The sequence below is a fragment of the Ictidomys tridecemlineatus genome, chromosome 2, assembly GCF_052094955.1.
Source record: "Ictidomys tridecemlineatus isolate mIctTri1 chromosome 2, mIctTri1.hap1, whole genome shotgun sequence".
Lineage (NCBI taxonomy): Eukaryota > Metazoa > Chordata > Mammalia > Rodentia > Sciuridae > Ictidomys > Ictidomys tridecemlineatus.
Genome location: NC_135478.1, coordinates 135,959,303 through 135,980,340, shown reverse-complemented (window position 1 = coordinate 135,980,340; position 21,038 = coordinate 135,959,303). Strand labels below are relative to the sequence as shown.

Sequence of the window (21,038 nt, the reverse complement as noted above, 5' to 3'; positions counted from 1 at the left end):
TGAATAAATAGAACCACAAATTTTAAGTTCCATTGAGTTGCTTAACAATTTCTGCTTTTAAAACTTGTGGCAGGCTACTAAATCTCTCTACCTATAACATAATTTCAGGTGATGCAGGATAGAATATGAATTGCTACAATAACTGTACAAGCTAAAGTGACATATTATATAATAGTCATAAAATGCAAGGAACATTATTGACATTTGTATTAAGTAAACAAAGATCCAAAATGTATAAAGGTGATAAGTCATAAGTTCAATTTAATTTTCTGTTTACAATTAAAGTTAAAATCTGAGAATCATATCATTTATGAAATTTTTATGTGTCCTCATTTATGTCATATTCGTTTCTTTTAAGGATACCTCTGAAATTTTTTTCATTTTGTTTAAATTATTGACCTTGAAATTTAATTTTGTTTGATAATCATGTATCTAATCTAAATAATGCATATTTTAGAATATTAAGTAAATGTTGTTATTTACACTTTCAGATTACTGATAAAATATATACATCAAAAAACTATGATTATTATTATTCAAAGTACAGGAATAAAGACACGAATTGGTGTTAATACACTGATATACAACCAGAGATATGAAAATTTTGCTCCATATGTATAATAAGAATTGTAATGCATTCCACTGTCATATATAAATAAAAATTAAATAAAAAATTAAAAAATTAAATAAAAAATTTAAAAAGCTATAATCTTTAGCTTTGTAATCTTTTGATGTTTCTGTCTACTCTGAGAAGAAGAAATTTTTGTGTATTTTAATGCTTTTGGAGAATACTTTTTATATTCTTTCTTCCTTTGAAAATGTATTTTGAAATGTAGCTGGAGAACAATTTCTAATTTTGAAGGCAAAGAAAATATCTGTAATTCTCTATTTAATCTTTTTAGAAAGAATTCTTATACATGAGCATGTGATAAAATTTTTAAACAAAATGTCAATTCAGATCTTTAAAAGTACCAAATTTCTTTATTTTCTAGCTGATTATTTTATTTAAGGATAATTTTCTGCAACATTAGTGATTTAATAACCTTTGGAAATAATTTAGTCACACCTGGTAATGCAGCATCATATAAATTTAGCATGTTTTTAAAAATTATGTAGCACCTTGAACATTATTATATTCTATTTGTTGAAATTTCAAAACATGAACAATTATTTTTCTGAGATGCATACAAAAATGGGTGGTATTAGGACCAGTTTGAAGTTCTTTAATTGATATTTTCTCTGTAAACTTTATCACTGCTAAATCCAGTGAATATACACAAAATTTGCAGCTTACTGTTTGTATGTGTTAGTGGCACAATCTTTGGCCTGGCTTAAAGTTTTTAGGAAATAACTGAATTGTTGTAATTAAGAAAATCCCTGCATGAGATGATCCCATTATTGTCTTTAGACTGGTAAAACTCAAGAATTTCTCTTTAAAATGATTTATAAGGCTAAAAAAACAACTCAGTGATGGAGTGCTTGCCTAACCTGTGAGGCCCTAGGTTTGATACACCTCAAAAATGAAATTAAATTTAAATTTAAAAGGATTGTTTCTATTGTTTCTGGTCTTGTGAAAATAAATTCAGTTTTGGGATACTGTTGATTGCCACATCTGATATTATTTAATAAACTGAAGAGCAGAGGTCTCATAATTGCCTGATGAGCATTTACTCTTCATAGTGCCAATTATTTTGTATTCAATGTAGGCATATTTATGAGTAGTAAAATTTTAATTATATTAAAATATTCTGTATCTTTCATTCTGATTTACAATAGTTCTCCAAAATATCTTGGTCACAGTTGAAAATTATTTATGCCACTTTAATGTATAGATCTTTTCAACCATAAGGTTTTCGTACTCTTCTTCACACATTTTATAATTTATTGGTGACAGCTGGTTCCAGAGTACTCACTCCAAACCTTCAATGCTTCCAAATATATTTATTTTTATGTTTTCTGAATATTTTCAATGTTTTGCAAGTGACTTTTTTATTATTATTATTATTTGTTCTAATTAGTTATATATAACAGCAGAATGCATTTTGTCTCATTGTACAAAAATGGAGCACAACTTTTCATTTCTCTGGTTGTACATGATGCAGTCACATCATTCATGTAATCATACATGCACATAGGGTAAAAGTGTCCATCTCATTCCATCATACTTTCCACCCTGGTACCCGATCCTCTCCCCTCACTCTCTTCCGCCTACTCCAAAGTTCCTCCATTCATCCCATGTGCCCATCCCCATTATGGATCAGCATTCACATATCAGAGAAAACATTTGGCCTTTGGTTTTTTGGGGATTGGCTTATTTCGCTTAACATGATATTCTCAACTCCATCCATTTACTTTCAAATGCCATAAGTTTATTCTTCTTTAAGACTGAGTAATATTCCATTGTGTTTATATGCTACAGTTTCTTTATCCATTCATCCATCGAAGGGCATCTGGGTTGGTTTAGCTATTGTGAATTGAGCTGCTATAACATGTATGTGAATGTGTCATTGTAATTGGGTGGTTTTAAGTCCTTTGAGTATAGACTGAGGAGTGGGATAGCTAGGTCAAATGATGGTTCCATTTCAAGTTTTCTAAGGAATCTAAGAAATGCTACTTTTCAGAGTGGTTGTACCAATTTGCAGTCCCACCAACAATGTATGAGTGTACCTTTCCCCCACAGTGAGTGACTTTTTTGTATAAACTAAATTTTTTCTGGCAGAAGAAATTTGTAATATTCAATTGCATATTCAATATAGTTATATATAAAACGTAATATCCCAATTACCATTTATCTAAATATTAAGATACCTTATAATGTATTTTTTTAACATTTTAAAAAAATATATTTATTTTTTAGTTAGAGGTATTTATTTAAGGTATTGAACTTCCTAGAGTAATGGAAAGGGTTTAATTCAGAAATTAGGAGAAGGAAGAGATACTTTATGCTCTGAGATTGACAGAAAGAAGCAGGTATGTGTTGGGTAGGGCGGGTAGCTGATGTCAGAAAGTGAAGAGACAGGAAATAAAGGAAATTGAGTCTTGTCCATTTTCTCAAGTAGAAGGCAAAAATCATTTATGAATGGCTATAGAAGGCAAGATGATTGTGAGGGTTTTGAGAATTAAAAGTTTTGTACTGGCTGTTCTCAGAATTGGATGTGAGATAGCCAAGTAGGGTCAAGTCAGTAGTTAGCTTTGTGGTGTGAAGATCCATTAATTTGACTAGCATTTCCCGAACACTTCCTGTATATTAAGTGCTTGATTAGGTCAGGGGGATACAGAGATGAAAGAGTTGGTCCTGGCTCCTCAGGAGTTCACAGACATGTAAATCACTAGTTATCTTGTGGGTGCTGCTAGGGCAGCTAGTAGGAGCAGCATGTTAAATTTTCCCAGAAGAAGAGCTTCTTAGACTCCTTCTTCACGCCTGCTTAGCTTATCTTATCTGCATTTTAATCAAGATTATCCAGTTTTCAAGAAAATTCTAAAAGTCTAATTTATGCACTGCTGAATGATATCTGCAGGACAGAAGTAAATTAACAAACCACAAATCCTTAAAAAAAAAAAAAAAAAAAACCACCAACATTAGCCAGACTCCTTCAGTTGCTAGAGTGACCAAAACCCAATTCAAAGTGGATAAAAGAAGGAAGAAAAAAATGTAATTCAGACCATTGCAAAAATCTAAGAGTTGCTCTTGGCTTTAGGAATGGCTATTTTAAGGGTTTAAATAGTATCCAGTCTTGGTCTTTCTACATATCTGAGAAAGGAGCCTCCTATTTACTCCAGCAGTTTCATACTATACCATAGTAAGTCTCTATTCACATTTGAGAAGGAATTTTTTTTCTTTGTCATAGCTATATGGCAGTCCCTTACATTCCAGGATCAGCAAAGCTGCATTCCCTGTCCTATCTACCACTGAATCTGATGGTGGCATTTTGCCTCACAATTATAGGAACAAAAATTTTTATTATTCATATTTTTGTTGAGATTTGGGCTAAACTACCAAATCTACATTTCAAGACTATCATTAATTCCTCCCATTGGTTGGATTAGTTGAGTACTTTTTAGTCTTGCTTTATTCATTAATTTTGAAAACTTCATCTTTATTAACAAAATAACCACTGATTACTTGAACATAGTTCTGAATACATACCATGTGCAAATCGGGTGTTTACAGTGAGTAATTTAAACATTAGAAAATAGAAATATACATTAGAGTCTTAGATGCAGATGTAGACTAAATTACATGTGCTTGTTTAAGAAAGAATTTTTGTGGTTATTCAGTTCTGAATAGATAACCATTATAAAGTCTTCATTGCAGGATCCTTCTCAACATTCAAATATACTGACCTGTTCACAGACATTTTAATGATTTTAAATTTAATATAATCCAAATGACTATTAAGTACTTTTGCTAATATTGTTTAATACTTTCAGGAAATCATATAATATTGAAAATTTAATAAGCCTAGACAGCTTCTCTTTAAGTAAAAACATAGTAGCATGAGTCTAATTTTAAATTATTTAACTTTGTTTTGTGAAAAGAAATTGTGTTTGGGAGTTTATAAAATAATGTTTATATATTTTAAGTAATTAATCATTATGGCTTATTTTATTTGCCTTATTGCATATATTGGAATTTCTTTGGTCCTTCTTTTGGTCAGAATAATGGTTATTTCCTTTTTCTGGTTTACTTTAACTCCTGTACAACCACAATGGAATTCATCTGTAGATGATCATTTAGGATTATCACTGGTGCTGCTCTTATAATAAGTTATTAAGTGCACCTAGGGTGAAACCTACCATAAGTCTGTGATTTTGGTTGTCCAGTTTAATCAGTACAATAAATACTATTGTTTTTTGCATCAATTAACAATAATATTTTTTACATAAGAAACAATTACCACCATCAAGGTAACAAACATATCTGCTTTTCATTAATAATTTTTAAGGCTTGGATTCTGATACTATATTTGAAAGTCATTTGAAGGATGCAAACATAAGGCTTGTTGCTTATTATCAAATAAATGCCCTTGTATGGAAGATACAAAGCAAAATAAAAAAGTTTCTGCACAGTCTAGGGTAGAAATGAAAGTTTTGATTTGATCTTTGCAGTCAAAATATCCCTTCCCCTCCTTAACACTTTCTCTACCAGATAAGTTTACGGTTATGGTCACCAATTTTTGTGTTAGCGCAGGGCATTCTGTCCTCAGTTTCTGTTCAGGGGTTGAAACTATGTAAAACAAAATAAGCACCAATGTTACATAAACACTACATTTAGACAAGATGTGTTTAGCTTTGTAAGTAGTTCACAACATTAAAGATTAGAATATGAAAGTTGTAAGTTTGGGGCAGATTTTCAAGAAATGTGTCTAAACAAAAGCCCAAACAAAGATTAAGGGTTGGTGCTCACAATACAAAGGAATGATAATAAGCAACATTGGTATTCACCAAAGACATTTTCTGTAGTGAAAACTTTACTCAAAAGACCTCTAACCATATAAAAGTTGATATGAGGTTGAAAAGACTGTGATGCCTTGTTGTTACTCAGAGGCATAAAAAAGACACACAGATAAAAGATGGCTAGCCTTTAAATGGTTCAAACTTGAAGTTCAAACTCATTCCTCCCCAGCTTGTGATTGACATTGTGTTTCTTGTTTATATTTTCTAACTTTTTTTTTTTTTTTACTGAATAAGGTAAAAGATCAATAAGAAAATCTGGGAAAGAAAAATATGGGTAGGAATGCAGAATTCGAAAATGTGTCTGGTGATGAGATAAGGATGTAAGCCATACTGTATAGTCCAGCACATTCAAAAATAGCCTCAAGTTAGATTCTGAGATTTCTAGCAGCTAGCAAAAAAGAAGGAAGCCAGGCCAGATACAAGCATCACCTTTTTCATAAGAATAAATAAGCAATTGTTCTAGAGAAGCAAGACTTTTTTTTAAACCTTTATTTTATTTATTTTTATTTTTATGTTGTGCTGAGGGAGGAACTCAGTGCCTCTCACATGCTAGGCAAGCACATGCTAGGCAAGCACTTTACCACTAAGAAAGACATTTCTTCTTTTGTCCCTGCACAGTTAGGAAAAGGGTGGCTCCTTTTTTCTGGCTCAAATGTTAGGTAGGACCTTTTAATTTCCTAGAATACTAAGTAGAAGTCAGAAGACTTTCTAATGGCAAGGTAAAAGGTAAAATGTTTTTTTTTTTTTTTTTAATCCTGTGGCTACAAGTAAATGCACTTCTGACTGACAAAAGGTCAGGTGGGTAATCTTGAGCCAAAATATTTGCTATGATTTTTTTTTTATAATTTTATTTTTTTTATTGGTTGTTCACAACATTACAAAGCTCTTGACATATCATATTTCATACATTAGATTGAAGTGGGTAAAATGTTTTTTGACACTACGTTATCCCTAGAAAAATGCTCTTAGCATTTTGATTCTTGTTAAGATTCTTGTTGTTTTTGTTTTCAGCACTAACTAAATACTGGGAAAAACAACTAAGATACTGTCAAACTATGGAAATCAATGATAATTAATTGTGTTTATGCTATTTTGTAGTTTGCAAAGTGCTTTCTCATTATCATATGAAGTCTTTATAGTGTTTGTGAAGTTGATAGTACTATCCCTATTTACAGTGGTCTGCCTACTGATTTGAGGTCAGGAGATATACTTGAAATCACACAAGAAAGTGATATAGCTAGAACCAAACTTTAGTATTAGAACCAAATACTTAGAAGAGTATTTTTTCCACTATAATAATTGTAATTTAATTTTGCAGGGAAAACTTCCCAATCATTTGTCATAAGTATAAGCATTTCTTTCCAATACTTAATTTCATATGTTAACAGCATACTTTTATCTGTTGCTGTAATCTTGATAATATAGAATAGGTTAGAGAATAATAGACATAATAAAATAATTACCATTTATTGAGTACTGTGCTATTATTTCACTTATTATAAAAGCTCTTTAAGGTAAGTATCAGTTCACATTTTGCAGCTGAAGAAAGTGATGTAGGAATACGTGAAATAGTAATATAGTTGTTATGTGGCAAAGACAAAATCCTAATCTGATCTGTTTGATTCCAAAACCTTCATTCTTGGTCACCATGTTGTATGACTTGGGAACTTTCGTGACTGACATCATACAAGTGTTCATGAGAGTAGAGTTAATTGTTGCTCTTTCTCCTAGCAGGAAAATTATAGAAAGTATAGGTTCTTGTATTGACTACTTGGTAAATGTCTGTTTATTCTCGAGGAAGTATTAATGTTGGCAAAAAGTCTTTTTTATACCAGTCTTTTATTTAAGAGCTTTAAGTTTCACCAAGCTAAAGCTGCCATCCTGATTCACAACAGGCCCCCAAAATGAGTAATGAAGTGAATATCATTGCATATCTGGCCAAGGAGTACTGGTTATACACCTCAGAATAGAAACTGCACTTTCAAATTCAGCACACCAGCAGTTTCTTTCTATTCTTTATTCTGACTTTTGAGATAGTAAATAGGTGCTGCCATTTTCGGTTCAGTTGACCAAGAGAAATAATAGTTTTAGCCAAAAAAAAAAAAAAAGGGTGAACCACATCCAACTTGTTATTTTAGAATTCAGAGCACCCAGTTTTCTCTGCAACCATTACCACCCACTCATACTCCTATGCACTCATTTTATATTTGTGTTCTTATTTTATATGTTTTCTCAAATATCATGGTAGGTGCTGAGTGAGTGCAAAAATAAGCAAAAAGAAGCCTCTACCTTAAAGGAATTTATAGTCTTTTTTGAATGAAGAGAAAAAATAAGTATTTTAATTAAAGAAATCCTCCAGGCTATATAAGCTAAATGTACAAGAAAAAATGGAATAAAGATTAAACATGTTAATAAGTGGAAATATACAAATGAAAACAACAATGAGATGTCACTAGAGTGAAACTATATAAAATGGCAAGAGTTAAAAGGCCAGAGAGGTCCAATTTCTGGCAGAAATATATACATGTGGGGGCCAACATGCAATGCTATTGATGGTTTATACTGGTGCCAACATTCTGGAGAGAGGTTTGCAATTAATTATTCAATATATTCCTTTAACACTGCAATTATGTTTCTGAGCAGATATCCCAATAAAATTCTCAAACAGGTCCATAAATGGTCATAAATGAAATAAATTCATTTCTGGTGGTTGGCAGTTCATTGTTGAAAGTGCAGGCAAAATATGGACAGTAAGTACCATGGAGCATTAGACAGCAGTTAGGAGAACCTGTAGCAGTTTGAAAAGGCAAACAACAACAACAATAAAAAACAGCATGGAACAGTAAAAGAAGCATAATGGGGCCTATCATAGAATACAGTTACATAAACTAAAAATAAAGGCGTAAATGCCATACCTATTTTGCAAGAATACTTATGAATACAAAGATTTGTATTAAATATAGTGGAGTGATTTCCCATGGGAAGAGGAGAAAGGAGAATGGTAATTTGCAGTAAAAGGGAAAACAAATAGGACAGAATGACTATGTATGAATCAATGACTATAATGTGCCATTAAATGAGGAATATGTTTAATTTGATCTTTTACCAGAAAGAGCAAAAAACATGGAGATTCAAGGGGGTTAGGGGTCACAACTTGAAGAGTTTGGGAAATACTTCATTGTATCAGTGCCACTTCATTGTGCCATTTGGGCTGTATCTTGAAGAATGGGTTACAGTATTGATAGATACTGGAGAGAATGGAGAGCTGGTATGGGAGCTAGGTAATGGGATATATGATGAAAATCTTACAGGGAGAAGGGTCAGGATCAGCAAATGCTTGGCATTACAGTGGCAAGGGGCAAGGTTCCATTTAAAAGAGAAAGAGTACTTCACCTTGGTTGGAGCACAGGGTATGCATGAGGCAATGTAGTAATAGCCAAGTTTTTAGCACTAAGTGTCAGGCATTGTGCTGAGACCTTTGTGCACCATACCTAATTAATCCTCACAATGGCTGTATAACATTGATGATCTAATTATAATCATAGTTGTCACCATCATTATTATCCACTTTACAGATGAAGAAAATGTGTCTCAAAGAGGTCAGTAACTTTCCATATTCTGCAAATGCCAGAGTCATGATAAAAAGTCAGGTATATCTGACTCTCTCATATTAGACTCCCTTAATTCAGAGAAATTGGCACCTTTGGAAAATGCTGTTTATTCCTGTCAGTATAGATGCAAAGGGACCCTGTGGTGAAGTGGTTAAAAAATTCAAATTCAGCTCTATGTTGGGTATGGCTTTAATTACCCAATACTACTGATTAGTTTGATAGCAAAAAAGGATATTCGAGAAGGAAGCTGCCATGTTATAAAGGACTGTCTGTCTTATATAAGCCTTTCTTCTCATATGTCTCTCATTGAAATGATGGAAGGGCTCTGCCAACATCAAACTAAATAAGGAGAAAACATTTATAAGCACCCTGTTAACCCTGGTAAAACTATGCATTCTGAGATCCCTTCAGCTAATGAATGGGCAAGAACAAAAGTGGCAAAACTGTTCTTTCAACTACAAAGACTGAAGCTAAAGCTTTAGAGAACCCTATTTATCATGCTGACTTCACACAGTTAAACTCCAAGCTCTTACTCTGTTAAAGATGGGGGAAATGGCTACAACTATAAGGCAGGATTCTGCATCTCAGCATGTTGAATTTGAATGTAGGACAATGTTGGAATAGAATTGGTTCATTGAAAATAAATAGCTAGGTAAACATTTAGGCCAATCACTATGGCCATTTCATGTTTTAGAAAACAACATTTGCAGGGCAGGGTTGTGGCTCAGTGGTAGAGCATTTGCCTAGCATGCATGAGGCACTGGGTTCAATTCTCAGCACTGCATATAAATAAATGAATAAAGGTATGTCAACATCCAAAAAAATAATATATGTATATATTTATTTTATATATATATAAAAGAAAATGACATTTGCAGCATGAGAAAACAGTTAAGTATAGAAGCCCACCAATGAAAACAAAACCCAAAAGGGCTTTTAGTGACAGACCCATATGAACTAAGTTTCACAAAGTCTGTTTTTTATTTATGCCTTCCTCTTTCTTGCATCTCTACCCATTTCTCAAATCTTCTCTTGCTATATACACATCAAAACATCTGGGATTGGGCTTCCAGCACCTGCCATAGGAAGTTGAGATAGTACTGCTGAAAATCATATGCTTTTAAATGGCAAAATTTAAATTAATATTCCTAATTTACTTCAAAAGCAATATGTTTTAAAATCTGTTTCTCCAAAACAAATACATAGCTTAAAAACAAATCAACAACAAAACAAATATCTAAACCTGGATATCTTGATAAAAGAATTTAAAAAAATAAAGGATATAACACACAGAATGAAAACAGACTCTTCATAGTTTAGACCTGGAAGACTGTATAGTACATCTGTTTAACATCTTGCAGTTTGAAGAACTCTGCCTTGAAAAATCTTCTGGACCAATGACACACAGAATAAAAGGTTATGTTATGACTTTCAGATGGAAACCTGCAAAAGTTTATCTGCTGAACTGGACTGTTAACTCTTGCTGCTTTTGATTTTTTTAGAAAGATTTTTCATGTGTGAATTACAATGAACTTTTAAAAGTTTCTATCAGAAAAAAAAAACAAAAAGTTTTAGTTGGAGAGAATGAACATGGTATGGAATAAATAATATGATTCAATCATGATATCCAAATGTAACTAAAATTGCCCCAGTAGAGATTTTATACTGAGCATTTTAATAATGAACATATATGCCTGTATATTGAGTTGGGAACAAAGACACCAACATTTATTGAAAGTTTAGTTGAGAGAATAGGGTCTGTTTTTTTCCAGAAAGGTCTACAGAAAAAATATTCTTATATTGATGTGGCAGAACTTATACATTATATAAGGAGGTGGTCTGGTTTGGAATAATATAGGAGAAAAATTAGAAATCCTTTTTGAGATTAGTTTGCTACCAGAATTGTATCATCTTTACTTACATTTTACTTGGTTCTGGAATGGTTAGAAAAAGGACGGCAATTTCTCTACACCCAGATTCTGCTGTGTTTAGTAGCCATGTGGAGGTGCATTTTTTTTTAATTTAGGAAGGAAATACTTTCTTTTCCTCAACTACCCATACTCTCGCCTCTGTGCCTCCAGCATCCAGTAGACATGTCACAGAAATGCTACTTGAAGCTCATTGTGCAGTAAGTGGGTGTGTGAGAGGAGAGATAGCGTTTCCTTCAGAGACGCACACACCCTCCGACCCAGACGGAGGAGGAATCTGTTCTGCAGTGGACTTGCTGCAAGGGATTTTCCATGTGAATTTTATTATATGCTGAAGCTGACCGTGGTGACAAGTTCTACATTAAACAGCTATCTGTCTTTTCTGAAATTTCACATTCTCTTCTCTTTGCAGGGAAAGTGATGTAATACTCTATTGCTTGTGTAAACAGTATCATTTAATTAGAAGGTGTCAGTTTTCCCTTGTGGACCATGAAAACTGCATTCTCCTCCCTTGGGTGCCATCATGGACTTTGGTTAGATAGTGATTACCTGTGCTTTTGGGGACAGTGGGGTGCATATACTGACACTGTTAGTAGCCAGCAGTTTTCACTGGGGAAATAAGTTTAGTACACTGTTATTAATTTAGTTTAGAAAATAACTGCAGAGCGCTCAGACAAGGAAGACATAGCAGAACACATGGTCTTCGTTATTCAATAACTATCCTTCTGCAAAGGAAACATGGTCTATTTCCCATTTGAGAAGGAGCTTACAAAAACTAGTAAATATGGAAAGAGGGCTACACATGTACTATAATTTTATTGAATAGTTCTCCTCATGCACTTATACAGCCTTTCTCAAACCCCCGAAACACTCACACAACATGTCCATATAGATGTATTCCCAGCTGGTATTAGCATAATCATTACCACATTATAAACAAGCCTGTGGAGAAATAGCCTGAGAGATTTAGATGGCTTGTTTTATAAATGAAGGGAGATGGGGATAGAAAATCAGATATTTTGGGAACAAATTTCTTTTTCCTCCCTCTTTAGAAACAATTACTTAGATATCATAAGCTTCAATTGATAGCATGGACTGAAGAAGTGGAGTTGAAGAGACTCATGACATACTCAGTGTTCCTGCATGAAGGTCAGTGAGAGGTTCTCCATGGAGCTCTTCAGCTGGAAGAAGTCCTCATTCGATATAGAAATACTGAGCATTTTTCTTTTCTTTTGGAGCACACGTGGAATACTTTTCTTCTGGTTTAATATAGTTCCTGTTCGTCAAGGTCTCTGGCTCTTTCTTCCTTTCTCTATTGTACTTTTTCTTGGAGTTGACTGGATGAGAAATCCTGACTTAATGGCTAATTCCAAGTTTACTGCCAAAACCAGAAATAAAATATGATGTAAATTATGGCCTTACCTGAAAGCTTAGGGACATTAAATGCTGTTAGATCCAGGTTTAGTAGTAAAATGAACCAAGACAAAGGAAGGAAAATAATTTTTTTTTAAATAAGAGCTGGTCCATGTATCCAGGTTCTAAGAGATCAGACAACAGGCTGAAAAGAGATTTAGTGTGCTGTTCTAATTTTCCCTTCCCTTTCCTTTTCTTTTTCTCCCTTCAATTCCCTTTCATTTCTTTTCCTTTCTCCACTTGATTTTTACAGGAATATGGAAAATAACTAAGTATGCTAGCCACAGAAGAATCATGGGTTCTTTTAAACTTCTGCCTTAGGAAATACCTAGAGAACTATAAGATTAAGAAGGAGATGATGTTTGTGAATGTGGTTGAGGAAATGTACTCATTGGGTTTACTACACTCTTGTGGTCTAGTGATGTTTGTGAGATCATCTTAATTTGATCAAATAGATTCAGCTATTCTCTAAAAGCAAAATCATATCTAGTGTAGATTACATGAATTTAACCATGTAGGAAATGATTTTTAACTACACTGTTCACATATCTTTCAACTTTGACAGTGGGATTTCTGTTTGTAAATTTAGCAAGACTCTCTTCTCCTAGTCCTGCTCAAACTCAGATATAGATCCTCCCTGTGTTTAGCAGACTCATGGTAAGGGCCATTTAGACTACTAGAACCTCTCTTTAACCTCTGTGCATTATCCTCAATTTCATCAAGTGCTGAGGTTACTTAATGTTTCATTATAAATAAATTATCTGATATGAAATGTGTTATTCTCATAAATTGGCTTTTCCCATGATTAAGAAAGAGAATTAGATTAAAACAGCCCATTTCAAAGTAATGTGCCTATTTTTCCATTATATGTTTGCAAAGTTAATAAAGTAATTGATATTGTGAAGACTTTGCCAAAAGGCAGGGCATTTCCAGCTCTCACAATTAAACCAAGATGTCCAAAAGAGGTTGCTTAATGTATTATTTATTGAGCACTGATGGAATTTCAGTGTAATATACAACCTCGTAATCAAGCCAATGTATTCACAGTTTGAATAAGAGCTCTAAATATTGTTTCCTATTGATGGTAGAATTTTAGATTTAATGTTTTTTTGCTCACCTTCAGCAGCATCTTTCTGGCTATAGATGCGTAGCCTCTGAGTTGCCCCAACTGCAATCCAACCTGAATGCCACTATAAGATTAACATCCTTTAGATATAATTGTTATTATGAATGTCATCTGTATTAGTTAAGATTCTTAAGAAAATGTTATATATATGTAATTATATATATGCATAATAATTATGTAAATGTGTATATAATATACAAATTTGTATATAATTAAAACAAATTTACATAATTAAATTTGTATATAATGTAATTTGTAAATTTAGCAAGGCTCTTTACTCTTGGTCCAGCTCAAAATCAGATATATAATGTATGTAATTATATATATATATATATACACACACACATACACACACACATAAATATGCAAAAAATACATATGTATATTTATACTCATGTATATTCATACCAGATACCTATTTTAGCTATGTAATATCTATATATAATTACTTAAAAGTTCCATATCATATAGCATATAATAATAAGAAGGCTTTTTTGCTCCATGGATAGCTCAGACTAAGGTATAGGTCTTTGCTATGTGTAGCAGAGCTATGGTAAAGGCTGTTTAGACTACTGGAAACTCACTTAACCACCATATCATGTATGGAAACTCACTTTAACCCTGAAGATAGCAGGGTTTATTTTAAGGAACAATATATATATATGATTTATTATTATGAATTGAATCATATGATTATGGAGGTTGAGAAGTTCCAAGATCTTCAGTTGACAAGCTGAAGATCTGGCTGGTGGTGTCGTATCAGGACTGAGAGCAGAAGGTCAGTGTCCCAGTTCAAGCAGTCGGGCAAATAGAGTTTTCCCTTATCAATCTTTATTCCATTTAGGTTATCCATTGACTGGAGGGAAACTTATGAAGGACAGTCTGCTATATTCAGTCTACAGATTCCAGTGTTAATATTATCCAACAGCATCCCCACAGACATACCCTGAAGAATGTTTCATTATAAATGTTTGGGCACCACATGGCCCAGTCAAGTTGAGATGTAAAATTTATCATCTTACTTTCCTTACAAAATTATGACAGTTGTGTTTTTTTTTCCTATTTTTGTGGAACATTTTATTCATTTCAAAACTTTTTTGTGGACTTTATTTTTTGGACACAGAGGAGGAAGGAAAACTAAGTGCAAGACTGCTCTGATGTACCAAGAGATTTTTTTAATGTTTAATTTTTTATTATGAAAGAAAGAAATGTTCATCATAAGGATTCAGATAACATCAGCAACTTAGTGAAGCGCTAAGCAACCAGTGAATCTCTGTCTCTAAATAAAATACAAAAAAGGGCTGGTATGTGACTCAGTGGTTAAGTGCCCCTGAGTTCAATTCTTGGTACAAAAAAAAAAATTCAGATAACAGAGATAAGCACAAGAAGCAAATAGATGTTTTCCTTAATCCAAGGATAAAAGCTAATCTCTTTATAGATTTTTAAACAGTTTTGTGTGTAGTTTTTTAAACTATTAGACATAATACATATTCTCATGTATTATCATAATTTTCCATTCACAAACACTTATAAAAATGAAAGGATTCTTTTTCTTTTCATAGTATTTGCCTGATGGATGTCACATGATTTATTTAATTTTAATCCATCATTGAATATTGTGATGGTTTCTATAACTCCATATGTGAAGCTTTATGCACATACCTGATTATTTTTTTGATAAAAATTCTCAAAAGTGGAATTTTATGTTTGTTATCACATCAACTATTGACTATTTTGTCTATTTTATTTTTTCATAAACTTAGTCATATTTTCTACAACTTTCTAATACCAGTCTCCTGTTTAGTGACCTCAGTTTTATACTGTTTTTCTATTTTTGTTTTTCCACATGTGTTAATTTTAATCCTCCAAATAAGCCAAAATTGTTGGCATGTTTTTCTTCTTTAGAATTTGTGTTTTAGAGAAGTTTTGAGTCCAGAGAAATTGAGAAAAGGTAGAGAGATCTCTCATATTTCCCCTATGCCCATACAAACATATTCTCCCCATTATCAATACCCAACACCAGAGTGGTACATGCATTATGGTTGATGAGCTGTAATGTATCATGACATGTATCTACCATTGTGACACAATATGAAATAGTTGTACTCTCCTAAAAACCCTCTGTGTTCTTCCTATTCATCTTTTCCTCCCTTCTAACCTCAAATTAATGACTTTTCTCTCTTTTTCTTGAAGGGAAAGTCATGCTTTCTACTTTACACAGAAGTTATAAGTTATATGCAAAATTATAAACAAAATGAAACAACTGATTTGAGTTATTAGTAAAAATTACTGCAGATGTTTATACGATTTTCACAGTTTCTGTTAGCTTTAAGATTTTGCTCTTAAGAAAATTTATGTGTGAATGGTAAACTTCTCAATCTGTTCATCAACTGACACATATTATTGAGCACTTTCTCTAGGTTAGTGGAATGGTCATATTTGATAGTGCAATGAAATACAAGGGTCACTATTTCATTATGTAAACATATAACTGATGATACAGGTTATATACGATGAATATGAAATTATTTGGGATCCAAAATAATAATGCTTGTCCTTGCATAATATTCCATGAGAAAAATTGTTCTATTAATTAATGACATAGATGATGCCTTTTGTGAATTTGACATTCACTGTCACATATTTCACTTGCTATTTGGTCTGATGATCTAGGTCTGATGATCTGTGAGCTTGGCTAATGAATTATGGATAGAATATTAAAATTGAGCTCTTTTTATACTAAGAATAAACAAGAATAAGTCTTAGAATGATGACTAAATTTAATTTGGATATGAAATTAAAGCCAGAGGTCAAGAAACACTTACCTTTGTCTGGAATTTTGTCTAGGAGGAAGACACAGAAAGGATAAGGCAGTATACTTTTGCTTAAGAACCTTATTATCTAGTCAGAAATTTGGACACATACAACACTCCAGTGTCAGGTTCTAATGATGATAAAATCAGGCATTAGAATAATGTGGTTGGAACATATAAGCAATAAGAAGTATTTGTGATCAAAAGAAGGAAGGAAAGGTCTATTGAGTGGACATTTTGAGCAGAATAATAAAAGAAAAATAGGATTTTGGTGTTGATTTGTGGAAAGTGAACAGTAGCACAGTGTGAGGAGGCAGTATAGACATCTGAACATATAATTGCTTCTGGAATGTTGAAAAGTCTAGTGCAGCAGATGCTAAATATAAAACAGCAAAGGTGAGTTGAGGTCAGAATCTGAGGCCTATCTAGCGCCATCCTGAAGTAGTTTGGAATTCACATTATGGACATTGGAAAACAACCAGGAGAGGATTTTAAAATGGAGATGGCATGGTTGTGTTTATCTACTACATTAATTACTCTGACTTTGTCACAAAATATAGATTACCATGGCTAGACACTTGAGACTGAGAGCAGTTGAAAGACTTAACAAATAATTGAGGTTGCTTATCAGTAGTCTTGAATTGATATGTGCAATAATGGCTCTGCCACTTGAAGAAGAGACACCGTAGTGGAATTTAAGCCCTCCTGGATTTTTTTCTGTGTCTTGGAGCCTTCCGTACTCTCACAGTATGCCAATTCTCTGCACCTTCTGTCTGCTATTGGTGGTATCGCCTCCCATGCGGAGGGAGTGTTTGTATTGTCTTCAGTGTTGCCAAAGATGCTAAGGATTCCCACTATCAGATACTCCAGATTTCTTCTTCTGTAGAATACATGGTCTTTCATGAGGTTGCATTTGCTTTCTGGCATAAGTTTTGCCTCATGTCACTTTTTCTCTTCTTGGGCAAGAAGGCAGGAATTGAGACGGATCCTTTTAAGAACTGATTATTCTTGTTTAAGAGGGGCTGGTATTTCCCTCCCTGCCCTCACTTTTGAGACATGTGTTATAAACACAGTATCCTTTCTGTTTTCTTGTCATGAAACTTAAAACCAAAGATGATTTATTTAAGAACCATGTGGTCATATGCTCTGAAGAAAATATCAGCTAAATGTATTAAATAATTATTCGAATCTTACAAAGAAGTACAAACATATTTCCATTTGGCCACCAGTCTCACTTTACTTAGAAAGTTCTCCCTAGCCAGAATGGGCATTGCCCTTTTTTCTTCGAATTTTACTCTCATTGTCTCTTTTGTTGTCTTGCAAGGTGCTTTGGATGTTTTGCCAGGTTCTCTTAACGTTTCAATTTCCACCCCCAGTTCCTATTTGCTATCTTACTAGAGTTCTCCTGATCTGTCTACAAAGTCATATTGGAACACTTCCTCCTTTTTCTTGTTTCCTCCTCTGTTCCCCATTTCAGGTCCCTGTGACATGCTTCATGTGTTCATCAGGCAGAGTTCCCTATCTGCGTGACCCTTCCTGATCCTTCTCAGGCCCTCTGTGTTCAAGTGGGTGTGCTCATGGCCCACCAGCTTCTCCTAGGACTCCATGCTGATTGTCCTCTTGAAGGACTTTTGTTTTTATGGATTACAACCACTTCCTATTCTTCCACCCCACCCTTGGTCAAATCCTTAGAGGTTCCCCCTGCCTTGTCTTTAAAAGCTGATTTCTATTATAAGAGGCCTAATTAAATTTCTGCTGCAAATAATGTTCTATTTTTCTTCTCTTGAGATATCTTGAATCTTTGGAGGGAGAAAACTGACTTCCAGGCTGAATGCTACCAGGAATACTATTGCTTTTATAAACATATTCAATCTATCCTCAAATATAACTTTAAAACATCTTTAAGCTATCTCTCACAAAGTTTGTAAACAGAGAAATGGTTTAGTTAAATCATGAGGAAGTATACAATCTAAAACAGAACGGGAAATAAATATATATTGTGCTTGGTCATAATAAACATTGACAATTCAGGCTGAAGTATATCCATTCATTTACTCCATATCCACCAGTGGACACCATATGTGCTTGTTTCTGTGGGTGGAAGGATACCACATAGGTGTGGTTTTGTGGATGGAATGCCATTTGCGTTTGGTCCTGTCTGTAAGAACTGACGTCTGGTTGAAGAGATAAACATAAATACAGATGACTGATTATAGCCTGGTAGGAGAGGTGTCACCATACTGTAATTATGTGAAAATCATCTTGAGGACACAATTAAGAGAGTGAATAATTCTGACCAGCACAGGATTCTGCTTTGAAGTAGTCGTGCTCAGTTAGCCAGCTTACAACAGAAAGAGGGAATAAATGAACCATCATGGGTCATTGTTACACCTGGTTTGCAAGCTGTACAGGGCCCCTTTCAGCTCAATTATAGAGTCTATCAGAATCATTAAACCAGAGCTACACCATCTTGGAGAGAGCTTTTTCAAACTTTAAGGATCCAGATTTTTCTGGAGAATAAAAGCATCTATGAGGTGCTGGAGAATTGTTCTTGAGAGGTCATAGGCTGCTGCTCCCCATGTCGCATGACACTTTCCCTTAGCAGCGTGACAGCAAAGCATTAACATCTGTTTCTATGTGACTACGCTGTGAACACATTGAAAGGGACAGGCGCGGTTTAGCATAGCCAGTGACTTGGGAGGAATTTCATATGGAGAGAATTCTACTCTGTGGTTCTGAAATTAGGGAAAAGAGGAAGTTGCTTTTATGACTGTGGCATAAAGGGGCCCCTCTGCCCTCGATACCTCTTTCTTTTTCTAATTTGTAACCATTTCCTGACTGACGTTCATGTTGCATGCTTTTTTCATAAGTTACCCGATGCTCACATCAGCTAATGGCCTGAGCTGCATTCCGTGAGCCTGGAGCCTTCTCTGCACCTGGGCTCACCCTGTTAATAGATCACACAAGGCCTGCTGATGGCCTCTCATGAGGCCAGCTGGACCAGCTCAGCCCCTTGCTCATCTGTCATATTACCATGTTGGGAGTTTGCCCTGCTTGCTCCATTCACTTCCTTTGTCAGCATAATTAAGATCAAAGTGTAAGAAGGATACATAAATGATAACCTAGAACTTTGCCCAAACACAGAGGCTGCGATCTGGGCACCTTCTTCCAATACACTTTCCCCAAAGGCAAGGAAGGAAAAGGGCAAATTATGTTTAAGTATAGCCTTTCTTGCATAGTCACTTCAACCTCCCCCACCCCTTGCTTTGTTTCCTGAACCCATCATAGTTGTATTAATCAATTGGTTCAGGGATTTGAGATTTCCTGACCTAATCACAGGATTTGGGAAATCCTGATTTCTGTTTATATGAAGCTATGGCTGTGATTGCAGACTTTGTACCTGGCTGACCTCACATTTTTCACTGTATATTCAGGGTTTGATATGGCTCTGGCCATTCTCCTGATGAGTGGGAATGAATTATCCCTGCTTGTCTTTATAAGCAGAAAGATAATTTACTTCCAGAGAGCATTTTGTTTAACATAAAATGGACAACAAGTGTTCATAAAGGCATCAACAGTTTTAAGGAAGTAATTCGGCAGGTAATAATTACATGAGGACTTATTTTCCAGATTACAAAAAAAAAGTACTTTGCAGTGTTTCTGAATTTACTTTTTTTTTAACATTTAAAGGGAAACTTTTATTCTTTCTTTTTTTAAAAATTTTAATTTGTTATTATGATAGCAGAATGCATTACAATTCCTATTACACATATAGAGCACAACTTTTCATATCTCTGGTTATACACAAAGTAGAGTCACACCATTGGTGTCTTCATACATGGTTGTGCAATTGTGCTTCATTTCTTCAAAAGGAATATTGATGCATTAAAGAAAGGAAAAGATGAATTGGTGTGGCTGCAAGTTAGGGTAAAAGTAGGAAGTAACTAAGAATAATTATTTTAGAAAAATAACATTCAGGTGATACCAAAGACCGTTAGTTATTTAGAATTTATTTGATTTCTGGATTAATGTCTCTGAGAGTTTCATCATAGAAAATTGACATGGAAGTTGAATGAGCTGTACTTGCTTCCTGCAATTTTACATACTTAATGTTTGCTTTGTTAAGATGATTTTTTATATTTGATAGTAAAAAATGAGAATTCCTCCATGGATTTTTCAGAAATCACAGGTAGTCTATGTTATTCCTCTCTGAAAATAGCTTATCTGTGTATTTATCTCTATCTCTACATATTTATCTGCATATATGACCAACTCATCCCAAAGACTGACAGTCATTAACTGAGTAGAAAGCCAAAGTGCAAGCACTTCCCCCACCACTATCTCCCCTACTAAGCTGCCATGTTATTTGTGTGTGTTTGTGAATTACACTATATTTTAAATGCCCTGTTTTCTTTCCTAGAGAATACTGGTGTGTTTGGGGAATACTGAGGTTGTCACCAGAGTATCCCCCACATCAGACAGTGGAACAACACTGCCCTGGGACTAATAAAACTCAGATTAGATCTTCCTGGTAGGCTCTTGTGGAACCTGACCCTAGGCTTCTCTGGGCTTCATATTCCATATCTATAAAATGGTGATAATAATGACTACCACAAAGAATTGTTAGGAGGATTAAACTAAAAGAGAGAATGTATGAAGAAAATTGCTCAGTGCCTTGAACTCTGAATTT

At 34.1% G+C, this 21,038-nt stretch overlaps 1 protein-coding gene across 7 annotated transcripts in view; it reads left to right on the top strand.

The window, feature by feature from the left end:
• The window catches only part of Sugct (succinyl-CoA:glutarate-CoA transferase), a 679,655-nt gene that overhangs the window by 375,592 nt on the left and 283,025 nt on the right, over positions 1–21,038 (top strand). The gene's annotated exons all lie outside the window — the stretch shown is intronic.